Source organism: Dipodomys merriami, unplaced genomic scaffold, assembly GCF_024711535.1.
Source record: "Dipodomys merriami isolate MVZ:Mamm:240054 unplaced genomic scaffold, mDipMer1.0.p SCAF_194, whole genome shotgun sequence".
Classification (NCBI taxonomy): Eukaryota; Metazoa; Chordata; class Mammalia; order Rodentia; family Heteromyidae; genus Dipodomys; species Dipodomys merriami.
The window spans coordinates 1,525,097-1,547,866 of NW_027203315.1; the positions used below are offsets into that span (position 1 = coordinate 1,525,097).

The 22,770-nt window shown below is 38.8% G+C and overlaps 1 protein-coding gene across 1 annotated transcript in view; it reads left to right on the forward strand.

Moving 5' to 3' along the window:
• The window catches only part of LOC138831386 (zinc finger protein ZFP2-like), a 124,296-nt gene that overhangs the window by 34,964 nt on the left and 66,562 nt on the right, over positions 1 to 22,770 (forward strand). The window lies entirely within an intron of this gene.

Sequence of the window (22,770 nt, forward strand, 5' to 3'; positions counted from 1 at the left end):
CACTGACACACAGACACACACCCTCACACACAAAGAGGGAGAAATCCTATGTAGGAAATATAAATGGAAAAGTTTTCAAGAAAAAGTCCTAACTCAGTTTGCATCACAGAACTGACACAGGCGAGAAAATACAAATATATCAAATGTGGAAAGTCCTTTACTAAGTATTCATAGATCCAAGTTCATAGGACAGACACAGCGGAGTAATCTTAAAAATATTACAAATGTGGAAGGTCTTTCACCTGAAAGGAATACCTCAGTGTTCATCAGAGAACTGACTCACATCGAGAAAAGAAAGTAGTGAATAGAACATATGTGAAATGACTTTCAATCAGAACTGAGTCCTCAGCATATGTGAGATCATACACAGGAGAGAAACTATGAGTACAGAAAACATTTTGCCAGAAGTCACATCTGTACAGGTATCAGAGACCTGGCCACATGACAGAATTTCTCTCAAGATAAACATGAGAGGAAGTCTTTCAACCAGAAGCCAACCTTCAGCAATTATTAAAATATTTACCCAGGAAAGAAACCCAATGTAGGAAAATCTTTGTCAGAAAACCTCTGTAAATTATACAGAGAAATCCTTCATGGCAGAGGTAAGCTAAGGTGATGGGAAACCATTCTTCACTCTTCAGCTCTCTTTGAGCCAATATTTGTCATTATGTTGAGTGGGTATGTTGTCCTTCAATATTATCCAAAGCCTGTAGAAACAACCAGTCTTGAAAAGTAATTAAGAGATTGAAATAATGCACTTGTGTCTTTTATACTAAGGAATGGTGTGTCAAGGTAATTTGATGAATTCTTCTTAGAAATATGAGTTCTAGCGCTTTGGGACTGGATTCAGTTCATCTCCAACATGCTTATGGGAACAATAGATGAGTAAATACTCTTATGATTGGAGGCAAGAACATGAGAACAACCATATTTCTACTGTTCCCTTAAGGGTCCCTCTGTATGTGTGATCCATGCGTTATAGTACAAATGACTTACTTATTCCAGTTCAGTTTTTGAATGGAAGATCTAAAGGAAGATATTAGTCCTTATTGCAGTACATATATAGTAGTAAAGTCTTTCTCAGAGGGGTAACAATGCTCAAAATGAAATGTATTCATGACCTAACTCATAATGGTATAACTAATCTGTACAGTATGTTTACAATAAAAGATATATTTAAAAATATGATGGATTAATAAAGACTAGAATCTGCATTGTGCCTTGGGGGAGAACCCCAAAGTGTCTTCAGTGCCTGCTCTTTTCTTTAATTAATCATTGGTGATGAGCAACTTGTGATTGATTCACTCTTAGCCTATTTAGTTGTTCTTCTGAGCAAGCTATTACAAAACACCAGTGTGGATGATGTGTCGCACTTGTGTTATCTCATAGAGGGCCAAAGTGGATAGGACATTAGGGGAAATAATCAAGCACACAAAGATATTGATCAACCTCTCACAAAAATTGAAGTTAACAAAAAAATAAAACCATCTGCCACTTGAATTTCAGCATCACTTCTAGGCCCTAAGAGGAAGGAAGGAAGGAACGATGGAAAGAAGGAACAAAAGATGGAAGAAAGGAAGGAGTGATGTGAGAGAGGGAAAGAGGAAGGAAAAGAGTGAGGAAGAAGGAAGAAATGAACTATTCAAAAGAAGAATGTTTAGGGGCTGGGAAGGTGGCTCAGTGATAGAATGCTTGCCTTGCATGCCTGAGGCCCTGGTTTCGATTCCCCAGCACCACATAAGCAAAAAAAGAAAAAACCCGAAAGTGGCGCTGTGGCTCAAGTGGTAGGGCTCTAGCCTTGAGCTGAAGAGCTGAGGGACAGCGCTCAGGCCCAGAGATCAGGCCCCATGGCTTGACAAAAAAAAAAAAGAATGTTTAATTTTTAGTGAATGTGAGAAGAATTTTTTCAGACGTGGGGCTCAAGAAAAATGGCTTTTATAAACAGGAAATTCTTGAACTGTATACAAAATAATAAGGAGACTATAACATTTTATAAATTGACTTAATAATTCAGTAATATTAAGTAAGGAGGTCAGGTGTGGCTGGTGCCCTATTGGCCACATGGTGGATGGTGGGGTCTGGCATCTTGTCTTCATGCAGGTGGAAGGAAATTCCCCCATCCATCACTTGCCACCCAACTGATGGGTGTGGCTGGTTCCCTGGAAGCAGGGGTGAGAATTTGGTTGATATGTTACTCAATCTGTTAGTCCAGTGCCTGGGACTAGGAATTTCCTGTGGACCTGCCTCCTGCTTAGGCCCTGTTTAGGCTGCACCAGCAGTGACACCAGATGCCATGCCATATGTCTCTGTGATCTTGTCCTGTGATCTGTCTCCTGGCTTGTCTCCGGTCATCATAGTGTCCCAATTCAGCACTCTCTTGGTGCTGATTGGTTTCTTGCTGTTTATTTATTCTTTTTTTTTCCCTTTCTGTCCTGTTTCCAAGCTGCCTAAGTGAATTTGTGGACTGCAAGTCTTTGTTACAACAGGCTGCTTGCAGACTGCTGGCTGTGTAATAAACACTGCAGTATTCCATCTTCCAAAGTGTGGCTTCCAACAAATATAGTGTCTTCTTTTACAGAAACCCAAAGGTTGACCTAAATTTAGAATTTCTAGAGCCAAGATAGATGCCACTATATAGTTATTTAATTAAAGATATCCTGGAGGCATTTAGAAAAAATGTCTGTTAACATCAGACAGTGCTTAATTAGTAAACCAAGACCAAGACTTCAGATCCTATATAAGCCAGTTATTCTAGATATGTCCAGAGCTGTTTGGTTACATGAAGGGCTCTACTTTCACACTTTCATGAAGAATGTTTTTATGCAACTATGAGGTCTTCAACTCAGCACTGAGTTGAAGCCAGCCAGAGATGACTTCAAAGGAGATTCTCTCATCTTGGCCTCCATAAAAGCTAGGAATGAAATCATGAGCCCTGTGGGCTGTTCTGAAGAAATCTCTCTCTGTTAATAAGAGGTTTCATTCAGTGCTTCACCTCAGGCTTCCTGTCCCTTCAACAATTTCTGTATTTATTTCAATTTTTCAAAGAGAATTCTTAAATCCTGGCCAGAGTTCCATTTACAAGATAAGGACAGTGGACTTCACATTTCCAGATTTAGCTAGGTTTCTAGCTTAACCCCTTCCCTCACACTGTTCACCCTTCTGCTTATCTACTGAGGCCTAGTAAAGAAAAAAATAGGAGGATTAGGAGGCCCTTGACCTTTCTACTTGTAACCCCCACCACCCCCCCCACACACACACCGGCCATTTGGATATAGCTCATTCTCCCATTTTGACACACTGGATGCTTTCTGTAATGGATGGTTCATGGACTGAAGTGCCTTCTACCTAGGCCTGTCATATAGCTGTAATTGAAAGACATGAACCAACATACCACATTCATTCAAAGTAACCCTGATGATGACATTTTATTTTTGATTTTATTATTTTTGTTATTATCATTTGACCAACACTTTTGTTGAGCTCAAAATTTAAGGGACTTGCTGCTCATTGAATTGATAGAAGTTCCCTTTCCTTCTTTTAATTTAAACCCAGCAATTAATAATGAGCAATTATACTCCCTCACGTGTGGAATCTTAGCTACTCAGGAAGCTGAAATTAGAAAGGTAGTATTTGTAGGCCATCCCGTGCAAAAGCTTCATGAAATTAGTATCTTAGCCAATAAAAGCATGGATCTGGTCATACGTGCCAATCTTTTTTTGCTATTTGTGATATGTAATTATAAAATTAGTGTGTCAAAAGGCCCAGGCAGAAAAGCAAGACCCTAAGGTGAAAAATCAGTGATACAAAAGGGCATCTGGTATAGAAGGTAAAGGAAGCCTCACAATGTTTTGCCCCTGAATTCAACCTGAGGACCAATAATAAAATCCATGTAAACAATACATTCTTCCAAATATTTAGTGGAAGAATTTGGGTGTGGTTTACAGAATGATAGGTAAACAGTCCTTTACCAAGTGATTGCAAAAGGACCCTTGCATGTGTCTATATGATGTTATGAATTTTATATCCTGTTATATAGACACCATGAGTCCTGCTTGGAGTAAGTAGTTAAGATCTCCTGATCTAAAGGGGCACTGGAGCTTCACATCAGAATTCTTAATTGCTCAAGAATATGAGGTTTAAAATCACAATTGAAAGGCCAATGAGGTAGGAAATGCTGTCAGACTGTTATCGCCAATTATCACCAAATTTTCCACAAGTAGTGCTGTGAATCATGTTGATAGACTGTCATCACATTTGTTCCTTTATTACAAAATCTCAGGAAGTGTACCCAAGCCTGGAGTAGAAAGAACTCCAAGGCGAGGAAAGATATTTTGTAAAAACGGGTTCTTTGGCCTTCGTGCAGGAAAGTTATATTCCTATAGAAACCTAAAATACTCCATAGGGTATAGTCATTGTCCCTCGATTGAAGTTGATATTGAAATATCTTATAAGCTTGGGCAATGATAAATTGTCACAAATAGTTTGGTATCTTTTGTCATGTGAATGCACATGGATATACCTTTATGTTTCTGACTAGTTCATAGGTCCTTGCAGAGGTTCAAGTTACTATGTAGGACAATGTGGTCCCCATCTGTAAGGTGTGGAATTAGACATTCCAAGAGAGATCTCAACATATAAAATGTGGCCAAATATTTCAGTATACTTGAATCAGTATCATAAGTAAAGAAGGAGTCAATAGTGATCATTTAAGATCCCAGAATACCAATATATTTGTATGAGAAGACATTGGTCTTCTACTGTGTGCACACAAATGAAGGAGAAATACTCTTTTCAGTCTGTTCTGTCCAGATGTGTAGAAGCAATTTTGTTGTTTTTCCCTTATGGATAGCACATTATTTCCAGGCCACTCCCAGGGGTGAATGACAGGATGTTTAGTTTCAGCTCATTCTAAAAGGTCCTATGTCCTGAGAAGAGAAGTGGTGAACCATGACTTGGGTGCATATCCACCCTAGACCTAATCACTAAGAGGGGGTTAAGTTATATAATTTTTCAGAATGTCAACGGTCCTACCACAAGATTCATCCTGCAGCAATATCCAAAGTTAGGCTTTAGAAGAGTTCTCCCTTTCTTCAAAGATTTCAACTGTAAATTAGATTATTTTCAAGTCATTCATTGAATGTTACTAGATAAAATATACAAACATAGTCACATCTATGTTACAGAACGTTGTGATATCATCAGCAGGGGCAGTTCATATGACCCAAAGTCATGACCCTGAAGAGTCTGCTCCCAAGAGATCTAAGTATTGAACCAAAAACCTCAAGTTCCCAAGCAATCTTGATCCCAATGATAGAGCAGGATGTTAGGTGAATCCTTCTTTCTTCCTGAGGTTAACCTGGAATGATGCCTCTCAGAGTGACTGAATATCCCAGGACAGAAGCTGGGATACTGAGCACAGTGTGTACTGAACGAGGCTCTCATAGGATTTTCACTAGAACCTCAGGGACCACCCAAGGCCTCCTTCCATTACCTTGAGTACTTATATCTTTATTGTTGTCCACCTCTAGGTCATTTTTTCTCCCATAATTAGCATAGTATTAGGTGTAAATTTTTCCTGCTCCTTTGAGAAACATCTTACCCTAACTTCTCTTTTCTGTTTCCTCAATGAATTGTGAGGTTCTTTTAAATTTTTTTCATTCAGGGTTCTGGATCAGAAACATCCTTGTATGAAGTCCCTGTTATAGAGTTGTCAGTACTTTGAGAAGATCACTACCTGGGGCATCCACAGCTAACCATCTTTTCTTCACTTGTCCATGAGGTCTGAGCAAAATCAAGCCAAAACTTTATATGTGCATTCTAACTTAAATATTTGTTACCAAAAGTTTGATGTGGAGACTTCAACAGGTGTGTTGGAAGTTGGCTGGGCTTGTAGTCTAGGTCAGAACTCAAAATGGAAGGTATAGGAAAGAAAAGATTGGTGAGGAGCCAGCCGAGGAGAGAAGCGCAGTGCCAAAGTCTTCATGCAATATGCAAGCCTGGCATGTCCCTTGGGACAGGAGTAAGGAGCCAAGATCAGGGCCTGTGCTACCCATCAGTACAGCACCAGCACCACATGGCACATCTGGCATGAGACATGGTGTGCCCAGGTTTCAGGAGGGCTGACTGTTAACACAGGGACCTGTTAATCAATTTAAGCCAGTGGCCTAATGTAATTGTCTTGTCTTATTTAGATGATACAAATGCTGTGGACAAGAAAAATTGGTAGTAAAAACTATTGTCTGATGAACTAGTTAAAATTCTTCAGGATATTTGTGTGTGTGTGTATGTGTGTGTGTGTGTGTGTGTGTGTGTGTGTGTGTGTGTGTGTGTCCTAAGAAGAAAACAAATTGAAAAGTAGTTCAGAGAGAACTCAAATTACAAGAGTCTCTGACTTAAGTCCTCAGCAAGATAGATCCATTACAATCACAACCAATAAGTGAAAAGGAAAGGTTTCCTTCACTTATTTTGACCTACCTTGACAAAGCCCATTGTGTTCAAAATAATAAGACCAGAAATGTATGTGTTGATGCTTACTGTTGTACAACAGCTAGTTTACAAGTGACAGCAGAGGCATAGAGTCCCTTCTGTATGCAGCCCCTGTACTCACTGGAAAGGAGGACAGTAGTATTGAAAGTGAACTAAAGTCACTTGTAATTTGTCTTTTTAAATTGCAGGGGAAGCATTGCCTAAATGAGAAGACGTTTTGTTTTGCTGGTCCTTAGGCTTGACCTCAGAGGCCAGGTGCTGTCCCTGAGCTGCTTTTGCTAAAGTGTAGCATTCTACCACGTGAGCCACAGCACCACTTCCAAGTTTTTCTGTGCATGTGGACCTGAGGAATAGATCCCAACTACTCATTCATGCAATGCAAGCCCTGTACCACTTCACTACCTTGCTTGTCCTATAAGCAGACTTTTCATGTTAAAAGAAGAAAGAATAGGCTGGTATGTAGTATCCACCTTCCATGTACAAGTCCCAAGGTTCAATCACCCAAAGTGAAAGGAAGAAAGTAGAAAATGGAATAGTATGAAGTATACAGTTAAAAGGACAAAGAAAAATAGAAGAACAAAGGCAATTAGCAAGTATTTAGGTGTTTGTTCATGATTGTTACTTTTTTCTTTTATTTTTTGGTTGTGGGGTTTAAACTCAGGAGGGCCTGGCATATTCCCTTATCTTTTCAATAAAGGCTACCATGCTACCACTTCCAGCCAGAATGTCACTTCTAGTTTTCTGGCATTTAATTGGTGATAAGTCACAATGAATTTTCTGGTGATGTGGTGCTGAGAAATGGAACCCAGTGCCTCATGTAGCTAGGCAAGCACTCTACCACTGAGCCACACTCCCAGCCCTGCCTCCTTTCTTAAAACAGTGTGGTTGGGCCTGGCTTAGAGATAAAGTGTTGCCTATTATGCATGTAGCACAGGGTTTCATTTCTCAGTACCTAATAAACAACAACTACCAAACACCCCTAGAAGCACTGGTGTTGTAGCTCAAGTGGTAGAGTGGTAGCCTTCAGCATAATGAAATTCAGGAACTGTTCTCACACCTTAAGTTCAAGCCCCAGGAATGTCAAACAACAACAAAAACAACAAATGAGCAAATGAAAACGAAAAACCCAATGTCAGCAAGTTTCATTGATAAACACACCACACACACTCACACACACACACACACACACACACTCACACACACATTTTAAAACCATATTTACCTCCTATACCATGTCTGCATACCCTCCCTGCTCCAAATGCTACCTAGATCCATAGGAGAATTTATTCTATGTTTCTGTTTCTTTTGCATTCTTAAAAAATTATTGTGAAGGTGATATATATACATATGTATGTGTACATACATACATGAATATGTCTATATATACACATATGAGTATATATGTATATATACACATATACACATATATGTATACATACACATGTGTATGTATACATATACACATATATGTATACATACACATGTGTATGTATATATATATATATACCTATGGGTATTTACACATATATATGTATGTGAAAGTTCCATAAACCAGGTATTCATTTCATTACTTGATTGATTACTCGATTGATTTCATTGATATCATTACTTATTGAACAATATGCATTTTTGCACAATTCCACCAACTTTTTAAAAGTAGCATTTATTTTCATATATCGCAGTAAAACATACTAATATTAAGTATTGATCTCATTGTCTGAGTGCTGTTCCTGACCATTTTATCTTAAGGATTTATCACTTGAGCCATCTATCAATTTCTACTTCGGGATTTTTAGATGATTAATTGTAGATAAGAGTTTCATTGACCTTTCTAAAAGGGCTAGATGAAATCTAAATCCTCAGGCCTCAGGTTTACAAACATGAGACACTTGTGTCCAGCACCTTTAAATATTATTATATGTACTATGTTATTTGTGGTATGTTTTTTCTTTTCATCATTCATGTGGCTTGATCTCTGGGCCTGGGCTCTGTCCATCAGCTATTCAGCTCAAGGCTACTGCTCTACTACTGGACCCACAGCACCACTTCCATATTCTTCTGTTATATGTGGTCCTGAGCAACCGAACCCAGGGCCTCATGCATGCAAGGCAATCACTCTCCACTGAGCCACCTTTCCAACACCTACAGTAGCATTTTCAAAGGAATATATTAGGTCTTACATATTTGTTTGTTGCACAGATTCAACAAACCATAGAACCCAAATACTTGAAAAAGTATGGCACCTATAGTAAACATGCTGCCTTTGAAAAAACTGGCATTATCCAATGAACAATGCATTGTAACAATGATTTAGTAGGATTTAAATTATAATAGGTATCAGAGGTGAATTACAGTGTACAGAATATTCCCTGGAGATTATATTAGAGGTGATTTGCACTGTATAGAAGGATGTGTGCAGGGGCTGGGAACGTGGCTCAATGGTAAAGCGCTTGCCTTGCATGCCAGAGGCCCTGGGTCCGATTCCTCAGCATCACATAAGCAAAAAAGAAAAAAGCCGGAAGTGGCGCTGTGGCTCAAGTGGTAGAGCCCTAGCCTTGAGCTGAAGAGCTGAGGGACATTGCCTAGGCCCAGAGTTCAGGCCCCATGACCAGACCCCCCCAAAAAAAAAAGAAGTATGTGTGCAGGTTACATGAAAGCAAACTAAGAAATACATATCAGATGAGACAAACATAATAAATAGCAAAGTAATCACTAAAATAAAACTATGTTAATATTGTAATATAAAAATAGTAAATATATCAGGTACTGTCTGATTTGGACAGAAGAAACCATACTCAAAAAACTCAATAAGCCAAAGAGACATATATTAATTATCAAGAAAGAAAAGTAAATCAATATAAACATACCATAAGCAATAATCAATACTAAAAATACAAGTAGTCATAATATGAAAGGAAAAGAACCTCAGCACAAATTGTGTTACCACAGATACAGAGCATTGATAATAACAGGCAAATTATAAATGTGTATAACAAAAGTTCAATGCTGAAAACCAAAGTATACAAAGATATGATTAAAAGGCCAATGAATGATAATTTCTTTAATCTATCATTATGATTGGAGAAGTAATATTCCTCTTAATGACTGAATAACTAGACAAATGGTCACTAGAAACACACACATCTTTATCTTTACTAAATGCTGCTTATAAAGCACTGTGCTGTAATATTTACCAAGACAGACAGACTGAGAATAAATCTGAAGAGAAATTGTCTAGAAATCAGTATGACAAATAAATATGATATAAATACAGGATCAAATCTAACAATATGTTTCTAATAATCTAACAGTAAAACAAACAGAAGGAAACTAGAATGGATATGTAAAAAATATATGTATGCTATCATTGTGATTTATTCAATATTAAAGGGAGCTACTTTTTTACTTCACTTGTGAAATAAAAACAATTGTTTCAATTTTGTATGGTGTATATGTTCTGGTGGGTGTGGCAGAGCCATAGAATGTGAGGGAAATAGAGTGATGAAAGTAAAATATACAACTCAAGAGTAGAGATAGGAGGGAGAGTTTGGAGAGAATGAAGGAATGGAAGACACTGTATGAAAAGAAGGGTATTTTTACCTCACTCATATCATTATACCTCTCTATACATCACCTCCACAATAACATTAAATTGCATTAATTATAAAACAATACCTCCAGCATAAGCGATTTGCTTAGTGAAGAAAATCTACCACAGTTAGAACAGTTACAATTGTTAGAAACACATTACAACACTTAATTTGAAAGATAAACTATTTCAGTTTAGGTTGCATATTAATTCTACATAAACCAGTAACAATAAACTGTTTCATTGAAGTATCCAAATAAGTGTTAATGTTAAATGTTGAGCTAAGAAAAATCAAGGCAAGTACTTCTTGCTCAAGATTGCCAATTGAGCCTAGCTACTAAGGAGGAAACTGAGGTCTGCAAACCAGCCTGGATAGACAACTCAAACTAAGCAGCTAATGAACAGGTTAGAGGTATGGCTCAAGTGATAGTGCCAACAGTGAGTGAGGAAGTTGACTGACTGTGAGACCTGCAGTTCAAGCTCCAATAGTAGCTCAAGAAAACCATGAAGTATGTGTATTACATGTGTTTCTAAGTTAGAAACCTAACTGTAGTGATACTAGCAAGTCTTCATCTCAGATATAAAGGGAAAAGAAGATGAGTTGAGAAGGTGGGGAAGGGAAGCAAAAGGTCAAGCAAAAGAAGGAAGAAGAGAGGACAAGAGAGTAGTGGAGAGGAGGAAAACAGAGGGAAAGGGAAAAGAAGAGAAGAAGAGAGAAGGGGAGGAAAGTTTCATGGTATCATACTTGACAGTAACTGGTCTGGGAAGATTGCTCAGTGGTAGAGTGCTTGCATAGCATGCATGAGGTCCTGGGTTTGAATCCTCAGCACCACATAAGCAAAAACGTTGGAAGTGTTCTTTTGCTTCAGTTTGTAATGTACTCTCCTTGAGCTGAAGAGCTGAGCAAAGCACCCAGGCCCACAGTTCAGGACCCATGACTGAGGGAAAAAAAATTAGAAAGCTAGATTTGACAGTAACCCCATAAATAGAACTCCAAAAGTACATCATGGAAAAAACAAAGAAACAAACAAACAATGTGAGTCTCTGGTGGATCACACCTGTAATCTTAGGTGCTGAAGAAGGTGAGATCTGAAGTTTGGGTCTCAAAGTCAGCCTGCGCAGGTATAGCCGTGATACTCTTACTTGCAGTAAATCACCAGAAAACCAGAAGTAGTGCTGTGGCCAAAGTGGTAAAGTGCTAGTCTTGAATTTAAGAGCTGAGGGACAGCATTCAGGCCCAGAGTTCAAGCCCCATTTCCTACAATATTTAAATAAGTAAATAAGTAAGTAAGTAAATAAATAAATAAATAAATGAGTAATAAATACAAACGAAAACCCTGTATGTTGAAAAACACTACCAAGGGAAAAAAAGCTTGGTATGAGAAAAGTATTTGCATATCTCTCTAAATGGATTTTTAACCAATATGAATTAGAAAATATAAGGATAATCCTTCTAGAAACACCTACACACAAAAAAATCTAATTTTAAAATGGGAAAAAGATTGAAGAGACTTTTCTAAAATGGACATACACGTGTAGTACATAAAAATGTAAAAGTAGTTTAATATCAGTAGTCATGAGAAAAATTCAAATCAAAATTCCGATAAAATAACTATTTTATACATGCTAGTATGGATATCGTTTTAAATAAAAACAACAAAAATACTCTCAAAGTCTAAAAAAAGCTAGGAAAGATGTGAAAAGAATGTGAACCTTGGTGCATTTCTCTTGGGTATATAAAAGTATCAAAGATGAAGCCAGTCGCCCGTGGCTCAGTCCTGTAATCACAGCTACACAGATGGCTGAGATTTAAGGATCACGGTTCAAAGCCAGTATTGGCAGGAAAATTTGAGAAATTCTTATCTCCAATAAAACCACCAGAAAATAAGGTAGCTCCAGTGGTAGAGTGCTAGCCTTGAGCTAAAGAGCTGAGGGTCTACGCTCAGGCCCGGAGTTCAAGCCCCTTGATCGAACAAACAAACAAACAAACTATCAAAGATGGTACGAAGAGTCCTAAAAAGAACTAAATATAGAATTATATAGGAATATGGTCCAGCATTTCTACACTTGTATGCAACAGCAGATAAAGCAGGGAGTACAACAAATGCTTGGAGAATCACTTCTCAAAATCTATTCACAATAAGGAAAACATTGAAGCATGTAAAACAATAAATGTGTTCAAAGGAAGAAAACTTTACTCCATTTTGTGGCAGGGATGAACTTTAAGAAAAATAAGCTAAATAAAACACACCAGTCATGAAGGAACAGCCATGGTATAATTGCCCTTACTGATCTTCCAAGGATCAACAAACTTGTGGAGCCCAAATATAGGATGATTCCAGAGAGTGGGATAGAGAGGAACAGGAGCTGCCTATTCAATGATCAAACAGCTTCTTAGATGGAAGATGAACAGTGTTGTAGATGAATAGATGGAATGGCCTCACAACAGTGTGGCCCAGTGTTTTATCAATGAACTGTACACATAAGAATGGCTAATGTAGCCACACACAGTCTGAAACACAAGAATTCTTCCTGGACTTGGGAAATTCAAGAAAGATTAGTTGCCAGGCTAGAAGATTAAGAGCTTGCTGGAGGTGGGTGGGGGAGTATAGTCGAGGAAATGGGGGGGCAGGGATGGTAGGAGTAAAACAAAAAGGAGGAGGCAACAATGCTTAATAAGAAAGGTACTCATTACCTTGCTCATGTAAGTGTAACCCCTCTGTATGGTATTTTCACAATAAATAAACTTATTTGACAAAAAAGAGCTTGCTGCACTACATAGCAAGACCTGTCATCAAAAGGAACATGGACAAATCAAATTTTGGATTCTGTGAAGTCATATGGGTGACTAACATCTATTTTACCTACTAAAATAACAAACAAACTGAAAGTGTTTGAACACATGCTAAAACAGTGTTTAGTTGGAAATACACACTACAAATAGCATTAATAACAAACACACATGGACAAAAATACAAATTATTATAATCTGTTTAGGTTTTGCAGTTTATTTCACTGACTATTGCTCAAATGTGTCACATATTCCTGAACCATTTCTTCCACTAAATTCCAAAGGATACATTGCCACACATGCTATTTAGTATTGACATTCCTGAGATTAAAGTTTACTAATTAGCAAATGTATGTCAGATTTTTCCATTAGTGATATTTCAAATATGAAAACCATAGTCACTGTATGTTTATTTTCACAACCAGCTTCTATCTTATAATGTCAGTGAATGCAAATATGCAAGCAGAGCAAGAAGAAAAAAGAAAACTGCAGGAACCACATCAAATGAGGTTAAACCAGAGAAAGATAATAGAATCTGGGAAACTCAAATTATTTTATGTTTAGCAACAATTTTCCTTTATAATGAGTGAGAAAAATGTCAATTTTAAGAGCCATGTCACCAAAAGAAAACTGATCAGTAAGAAAATCTACTTCCCAGATAAACCATTTGAAGAAAAGTAAAAATAAGAGAAAAATGGAGGAAAGAGAAGCTGAGAGAATGAAAGAGAAAAAGAGACAGAGAGAAAAATAGACAATGAGTGAAGAAAGAGAGAAATAAAACTAGTGAAGCCACATGGTGGTGGCTCATGCCTGTAATCCTAGCTACTCAGGTGGCTGAGATCTGAGCATAGAGGTTCAAAGCCAGCCTGGGCAGGACCATCTGTGAGACTCTTATCTCCAATTAACCACTAGAAAACTGGAAGTGGCCATGTGGCACCACTGTTAGAGTACTAGCCTTGAGCCGCAGAGTTTAAGTATAGCACCTAGGCCCAGAGTTCCAGACCTACAACTGAAAAAAATAAAAAGAAGAAAGAAGGATGGTACAGGGAAACAAAGGAGGAGGCAACAATGGGTGATAAAAAATGTACTCACTATCTTGCCCATGTAATTGTAACCTCCCTGTATAGTATTTTCACAATAAATAAATGTAATGCAAAAGAAAGAAAGAAAGCTAATAAACATGAAAAATAGAATGAATTTGGAAAATAGGTAAGAGAACTCCTATGAGAGCACCATAGAGAAAAACAGAGGTTTCTATAAATACCATCAAGCTCAGCCTAAGTTTCAAGTAAAACAGAGACCACAAAGCAGTCCAAGAGTATTTACAGAGATTAATGGAAGTACTTATAGCTCACTCAGTCCTGTAGAATATTAGTAGTTATGTTTGACCACACTATTTCAGCAAATCCAGTAAAATTTCATTAGGATAGTTTACTATTACATATGAGGTTGTGATGGCTGAGCAGTTGCTAGCCATCCTTCACCTTCTATGAGAAGTCATCTCTTAGGTGTCACTCAATCACATAACTAGTGGGACAACTTTCTCTCACACTAGAAAAAGTAGAAACAAACAAGCATATCTGCACTTACCTTGGGATGTCAGATTTTATAATTTGCTAAACCTCCAAACCATCTTTAGCTTTTTTTTTTTTTTTTTTTTTTTTTTTTTTTTTTTTTTTTGTGGGTTGTGGTTCTTGAACTCAAGGTTTGGGTGCTGTCGCTGTGCTCTTCTGCTCAAAGTCAGCGCTCTACCACTTGAGCCACAGTGCCACTTCCCATTTTCTAGTGGATTATTGGAGATAAGAGTCTCACAGACTTTCCTGCCCTGGCTGGCTCTGAACCCTGATCCTCAGCTCTCACCTCCTGAGTAGCTAGGATTACACCGGTGCCTGGCTACATCTTTAGCATTTTTAGAAACATGTTCCTGAAGCTGAATCTTTTTTTTTCTCTTCTTCAATCTTGGACAGCCTTAGGTTCATAATGAAATGTCAAACAAAGTGAAAAATAAAAGAATCTCACTAGAGATCCTTTCTTGCTTTCTTGCTGTTGAAAATGAATAAAGATTCTGGAACCATGGCTAGGAGTGAAGGCAAATAAGGGAGTCAGAAAAGAACCTGTGTGATTTTACCCTAGATGTTCCTGTTCAAAACATGATATGTGGGCTGGAAAAACCTTCCTATGGGAGAAGAATCATTCCTGTCTTAAGAAGTGCATTAAAGTGTCCACTAAAGACATATGCATGGGGGCTGGGAATGTGGCTCAGTGGTAGAGCACTTGCCTTGCATGCCTGAGGCCCTGGGTTCGATTCCTCAACTCCACATAAGGAAAAAGAAAAAGCTGCAAGTGGCGCTGTGGCTCAAGTAGTAAAACGCTAGCATTGAGCTGAAGAAGTAAGGTACAGTGCCCAGGCCTAGAGTTCAGGCCCATGACCAGACCCCTCACCCCCGAAAAAAAATACAGAAAAAAAAAAACTAAAGGTCCTACAAAAGATTGTTGAAAAATTGAACCCAAAAAAGGAAAACATGGCACTTGTTTACTAAAAGTAATTATTACTGAAATACACCTAGGGATATATAAACTATTTTTCTATTAATGTAAAGATATCTTAGGACTCCATTGATTATTTGTACTCTACCTCATTTATTTACATATTCAAACACATGTATGTTATGAACAGTATTTTCACACAAAGTTATAGAGATAAAATATATACAGCACATATTTTTGTTTTATAATATTTCAGTAATGGTTGTCATATGGCACATTTTCCTTTATGCAAATAATTAGCATACCTTGTACAATGATTGCAATTTGAGTTTGAACCTGCTTTGGCCAAAGGTACATCAGTAGTGATGATATAAACACAGATTGAAAAGTCCCTCACTTTACTAAGTAGTCATATTAAGAATCATGTCCATTCTGCTGGAGGTACAGGGCCTAATAAAGATGCAACCTAAAATGCTGGTCAGAGGAGTGACAAAATCCCAGTCAACCATCCCCAGCCAAGGGATCAGTAGATTGAAGTCTTATGTGTTACTAAACAATATTAACAGAAAATCGACCCCAAAATGTAGATCCATCAAAATTAAAACCAACAAATTATATCCCTATGTGCTTTTGCTTGTACTTATTGGTTGATTACACAGGATATTCTGTTATCGAGTAGTGATGTAGTTTTTACAATTACGTAGAATGGTAAGTGTTAATATAAAATACATTGCCTTTACAGTGACATATACAAAAAGTGAAAATCTATTCTCTATACCTCATTGAGGTTGTTTTTGCTCAGAAAGACACTATGAATCCTTTAAAAGCAATACTTGCACATTACTACTGGGTTATTCTGTCACAAGAAAGTTTTCTTACTTTGAAAAACTTAAAGAATTTATTATAGACTAAGTGTTCACATTCACAATTCTTTTTTTTTTTTTTTTGGGTCCGGTCATGGTGCCTAAACTCAAGGCCTAGGCGCTGTCCCTGAGATCTTCAGCTCAAGGCTAGCGCTCTACCACTTGAGCCACAGCGCCACTTCGGCTTTCTTCTTTTTGCTTATGTGGTGCTGAGGAATCGAACCCAAGGCTTTGAGCATGCAAGTCGAGCAATCTACCACTGAGCCAACTTCCCAGCCCCTCACATTCACAATACTTAAGATCAGGAGTGTTACAGATTTCAAGGTGGGGGAATTTTCTGTGTGTTTTGGGATTTGGACTGTCCTCATACACCTTAGTGACTGAACATCCTGCCTTGAAAATTTCAAATTTTCTATTTCATATGATTGCATTAGAATATAATCTGAATTTAAAAAAGAGCATTGTAACTGGGCAATCATATCTAATAGCTGTAATCTTAGGTATTCAGAATGCTGAGATCTGAGGAAAGTTAGAATTATCCTCACCTTTAGTCCGCAGCTCCTCCCAGACCTGAGCTCCTCCCAGACCTAGAGTTCCCTCTCTACAGCTGGCCACTCCCTCTCTCATCTCAGACTCACCTGAGCATGTACTTAACTCACTTCCTGCCCACCAGATCCTGTTGCAACCAGAAGAATGACAAATGCTTGTGTTCCCTGACCTGGGAATTATGGTCATTCTAATAAACCTCATAATAATCTTTCTCCTGTGACTACTTGTGGTTCCCTGGGATGGACATGAAGGAACCCTACAAGGATCACAGTTGAAGCCAGGGGGATAGCAAAGTCTAAGAGATTTATCTCCAATACACTACCAAAGTAGTGGGAAGTACAAATGTGGCTTAAGTGGTAGAACATTATCATTGAACCAAATAATTTCAAGGTCAGTTTCCAGACCTTGAGTTCAAGAATCAGTACAGGCAGACACATATCAAGGGCATTGTATTGTATTCAAATTATATTTTAACCATTATTTGTGGTGTACATGTATAGGAAATCTTTCTCATTTTTTTTGTTGGTGTGTGGCCTGAACTCTGACCCTGGGCACTATCCCTCTGACTTTCAGCTCAAAGCTAGCACCCTACTACTTGAGCCACAGTACACTGCTTGTTTTTCTGCTTATGTGGTTCTGAGGAATCAAACCCATGTCTTCATTCACACAAGGCAAGCACTCTACTACTGAACCACCTGCCCAGCTAGTCTCTCTCATTTTAAGTGATGTAAAATAGTCTAATTAAATTAGTGGTGAAATTGTGATTTGTCAAGAACAGACACATTAATTGGAGTATATCTGTGCCAGCAGCATTTTGAAAGTTTCAAAAGCAATAGGAAGTGCAGAGGATGAAAAGAGTATCAATATGTTTATATAAGACATTTTCAAGGAATGTTTACCATTCATTGGGGTCAATTCACAAAAAGCAAGTTCATAAAGTCACATGGGTGAGTACCAGAATCTCTAGGTTCAGGAGTATAAACGCACAACTCCTGACTCTCCTTGTCTTGAAAATCAGAGGTTTGTGAGCCACTTTCTGGCACCTGGAGGAACAAGTGCTAATGGCAGCACAAACCCATTAGCCCTAAAATATCATCCACCTCAGACTGGGGAAAGATGGGAAGGGCAGACTCTGGCTAGGAGCCTCAGATTGCTTCATGTTTTAGCTCCCATGTTCCCCTGAAAAAGAGAAGCTGGGCTTCTACCTCTTGGCTCTGACTATGGAGTGCAAAGCTGTACTTCAGAGCACTTCCAGCAGCAAGGGAAAAGCAAAGTAACCCGAATTTGCAAACTAAAAACACCAACAGTGGGCAAAGAGGCACTGATGCCGCTTCCCCCCACCCCCCCTCTGATTTCCTCCCGCGCCCTCCCCCCCCCCAGTTTCAAAGGATCTATGCCCCGATAGAAACTACAATTCCCAGAATGCGATGAACAAGTCACCTAGAGGAAGTGGGCTTGTTACAGGGTTTTGACTGGCACAAGGCACTTGATCCTACGTGTGCAAGGATGCATGGGGCCTTTCTCTCCCAGCTGCGGGAATTTATGTGAGTTTCTTCTTGAAAATTCAGTTTACCAACATAAATATTGTGAGACCAATTAAAAACACAAATGTATTAGGAGCACTGCATAATTTGGCTTTTTAATTCTTAGTTCTTTTAATATAATTGAGATTATGAAACTGCGTAGATTTTATTTTTGTTTTTGTTCAAAACGTACGTTCTGCTGAATGTAAATTATGTCTCTGTTTTTCTTAAAGTTTTGAATATCTCCCCTCTCACTTTATAAAGGTCTTTGCAGCTGGGTGCCAATGGTTCATGCCTGTAATCCTAGGTACTCAGGAAGGTGAGATATGAGGATCCCAGTTCAAAGCCAGCCTGGGCAGAAAAGTTCATAAGTCCTATCTCCAAGTAACTACCAAAAAAATGGAAGTAGCCTTGTGGCTCAAATGGTAGAGAGCTCACTTTGAGCTGAAAAACGCAGGGACAGTGCTCAGGCTGGGTTCGAGCCACAAGATCGATCAAAAAGCAAAAAAGTACTTAAAGACAGTAAACTGATTGATTCTGGCATCATCTTCCCCTGCTCTAATATATATACTGGAATAAAATAACAGAATTTAAAGACAAATATACTTTATAATCTTTGAATTAAATACAGTTGTCAAACTCTGCTCATTACTTTCCCAGAATCTCCCAAATTCCGTCTATGTTTTAACGAGTTTTTGGTTATTTGTGTCTGAATTTTGCCTTTCCTTATAAAGAATTTCCTCATTTTGTTGTTGGTCCTGTGTCTTCAATTCAGAGCTTGGGCACTGTCTGTGAGCATGTGCTGTGCTGTACTTGCCTTTCTTTTATTAATTGCTTCAGGGGAATAGTGAAAAGTTTCCTCCCAGGGATTTCTTAGAAAATGGTACTCCTCCTCCAAGACTCTTCAAAAAAAATGGTTGTCTAGGTAGATCAGGATGAATGTGGGAGGAGGTAGAGTTCAGGGCAGGTCCATGTTCATGTGAAGCTTCATTACTTGCTCCAAACCAGTCTGTTTTTACTTTTTTGTTTAGCATACCCTATTTTGTTTTGATTTTCTACCTCTTCTCTGAACCTAGAAGTTCCTGTCAGCAAGTCTAGGCCACATATCTAGGGGTCCTCAGACTGGTCTTCCTAGACTGTATCATTACACTGTGGACTAAATCTTTTGCCTCCCTCTCTCATATCAGACATTCTAAGCTTGTCTTTTAAGGGTTTGTTGTGGTTGTTGATGATCCTTTCCCCACATCATGACTGGGAATGATTGTGTAGGAAATTTTCATGCCTGACATTCAGTCCTCCAGTGTAAGGGTTTTCCATCCCTCTTTTAGTGGACCTTAGCTATTCCTCATGAAAATGGAGATCGTGAGGCACATTTGGATGTATAGATGGCAACATTGGAGCACCTATAAAATATGAAGGAAAAATAATTATTGCTTTCTGTAAAAGTTAAAAGTAAGTTCCTGAGAGATAAAAATGGGTGCTACCTAGACTAGCTGTGACCCATTGTTGTCATTGTTCTTGGTTACATTTTTTAAACATTCATTTCTTAATATTATGTTTATTGTACCAGTATAAATAGAATTTACTTCCTACATTATTTTTGAATTGTTTATTGCTCACAGTTGCAAGGCTCATTATTATACAAATATTATATTCTCTTACTTAATTGATCACAGTTATTGACTATTGCAGATCCTGAGGTAGAAGGTACAAGTATGGTAAGGTATTCAGGGATAGATTATGGGTCTGACTTCCTCTGGAGGAAAAGGTGAACCAATGGAAAAAGATGGAGCTTATGCATAACACTTGTAGAATTCCTTTGGCAGGAGATGTGGTGCATCCCTCTTGGGTTCCACTATGCTCAGCGATTCCCATGGTTACAATGAACCATCACCCTGGAGGGACTGTGAATTTCACACCTTGTCCACAGTTCTGGTGGTAGAAGTCCCCCAGTATGTAAGGTAGGACTGGTCTCAGAGGAGTGACATGATCAGTGGTACCTTGCTGGCTCCCATGTTTGTCAGTTTGTGTGGACAAGCTCGCCCTGACATCTTGAGCCTGGCTGCTGCCATGAGGCCTACTTGAACTAATTCCTCTTACCATCCCATACCTCTGTTTCAGAGTCCTGTCCTATTTCATGCTTTTGTATCATTTACTGTGCAAGATTGTGTTATGTATCCATATATGCTAGTAGTTGGGCTGAGTATGGTTTTCAAGGGTGGGGTGGTGTTTCATGCCTCTTGCAGGAACAATTGTGTTCTCACTAACTGCATGAGTAATCCTAGCTTACTATGCAATCCCCATAACTTACATTGCATGTTCAGTTGATAGAACCATGTTATATTATGTTTGGGTTTCCATTTGCTATTGAGGTTCAGAGGACTCTTAGCTTGAGGTCCCGTGGGATGGACCTAAAGCATCACTACAAGGACGACAAATTGAAGTCATGGGTACAAGAGTGTCTGAGAGACTTATCTCCAATAAATTAGCCAAATAATTTCATGGTCAGTTTCTAGACCTTGAGTTCAAGAATCAGGACAAGCACATATATGAAGGTTATTGTATTATATTTAAATTATATTTTAACAATTTATTTGGAATACATATATAGGAAGTCTCTCTCATTCTATTGTCTGTCATTGGGCCTGAACTCTGAGCCTTGGAACTGTGCCTCAGCTCCTAAATTCAAAGCTAGCACTCTACCACTTGAGCCACAGTACACTATGATTTTTTTCTACTTATGTGGTTCTGAGGAATCAAACCCAGGGACTTATTCATGCAAGGCAAGCACTCTACCTCTGAACCACCTCTCCAGCCTTTCTCTCTCATTTTAAATGATGTAAAATAGGCTAATTATATTAGTGGAGAAATTGTAATATGTCAAGAACAGACACATTCATTGGAGTATATCTGTGCCAGCAGCATTTTGAAAGATTGAAAAGCCATAGGAAGTGCAGAGGGTAAAAAGAAGATCAATATGTTTATATCAGACATTTTTTCAATGAATGTTTAAGATTCATTGGCTTCAATTCACAAAAAGCAAGTTTATGAAGTCACATGGATGTGTGCCAGAATCTCTAGGTTCAGGAGTATAAACACACAACTACTGACTCTCCTTGTCTAGAGGACCAGAGGTTTGTCAGTCAGTTTCTGGCACCTGGAGGAACAAGTGCTAATGGCAGTACAAACCCATGAGCCTATAAAATATCATAAACCCCAGACTAGGGAAAGATGCTAAGGGCCGTCTCTGGCTGCCGACTCAGATTGCTTCAAGTTACAGCTCCCAAGTTCCCTGAAGAAGAGGCACTGGGCTTCTAGCTTTTGGTTCTGACTATGGAGTGCAAAGCTATACTTCAGAGCACTTCCAGCAGCAAGGCAAAAGGAAAGAAACCTGAATTTACAAACTAAAATCACCCATAGTGGCCAAGGAGGCTCAGATGTCTTACCCCAGACCCCCTCCACACTTTCAAAGGATCTGTGCCCCAATAGAAACTACAATTCCCATAATACCATGCACTCAACTAGAGGAAGTGGGCTTGTTACAGGGTTTGGACTGGCACCAGACACTTGGTCCTATGTGTGCATGAATGCATGGGGACCCTTCTCTCCCAGCTGTGGGAAACTAACGTGAGGTTCCTCTTGAAAAATCCATTTAACTCCTGAAACATTGTGAGATCAACCAAAACAAAGAATTGTATTAGGAGCATTAGATAATTTGGCTTTTTAATTCTTAGTTTTATTAATGTAATTGAGGTTATGAGACTCCATGGTTATTGATTTTGTTTTTATTCAAAGTGTATGTTCCTCTGAACATAAATTATGTCTCTGTTTTGCCTTAAAAATTTGAATATCTCTCCTCTCAGTTTAAAAAGGTATTTGCAGCTGGGTGCCAGTGGCTCATGCCTGTAATCCTAGGTACTCAGTTTTAGGTTTTTAAAAAGAGGTAGCCTAGTAAGAACAGCAGCACTCACATGGTATTCAGGTAAGCGTAGGTTTATTCAGTAGACCTGCTGGGACCAGGCAAGGTTGGCACTCCATGTGTCTGGGAAAGGCCTGGGAATGAGATAGGGCTGGGACACAGAGGAAAGAGAGAGGAAAGAGCTAGAGCAGAGAGAGATAGATGGAGCTAGAAAAGAACAAGAGAGCTTCTGGGCTGGGGCTAGGCCTTATCTAGGGTATGGGCGGAGAAAGGTGTGGCCACATCAAATTCAGATGTGACTTCAGTGGATGCAGATGTGACCTCTTCCAGGTGTCCCAGTTACCTAGGTAACACAGGTACTGGGTGGAGACTTTGCTGGGAGGAGAGTGGAGTCTGCTAGGCCATCCAGGAGCGGACCTTACACTCAGGCGACTGAGATCTGAGGATGCTGGTCTAAAGCCAGCTCTGGCAGGAGAGTTCACTAGCTTTATCTCCAATTAACCACCAGAATAATGGAAGTGACCTTGTGGATCAAGTTGTGGAGAGCTCACCTTGAGGGGAAG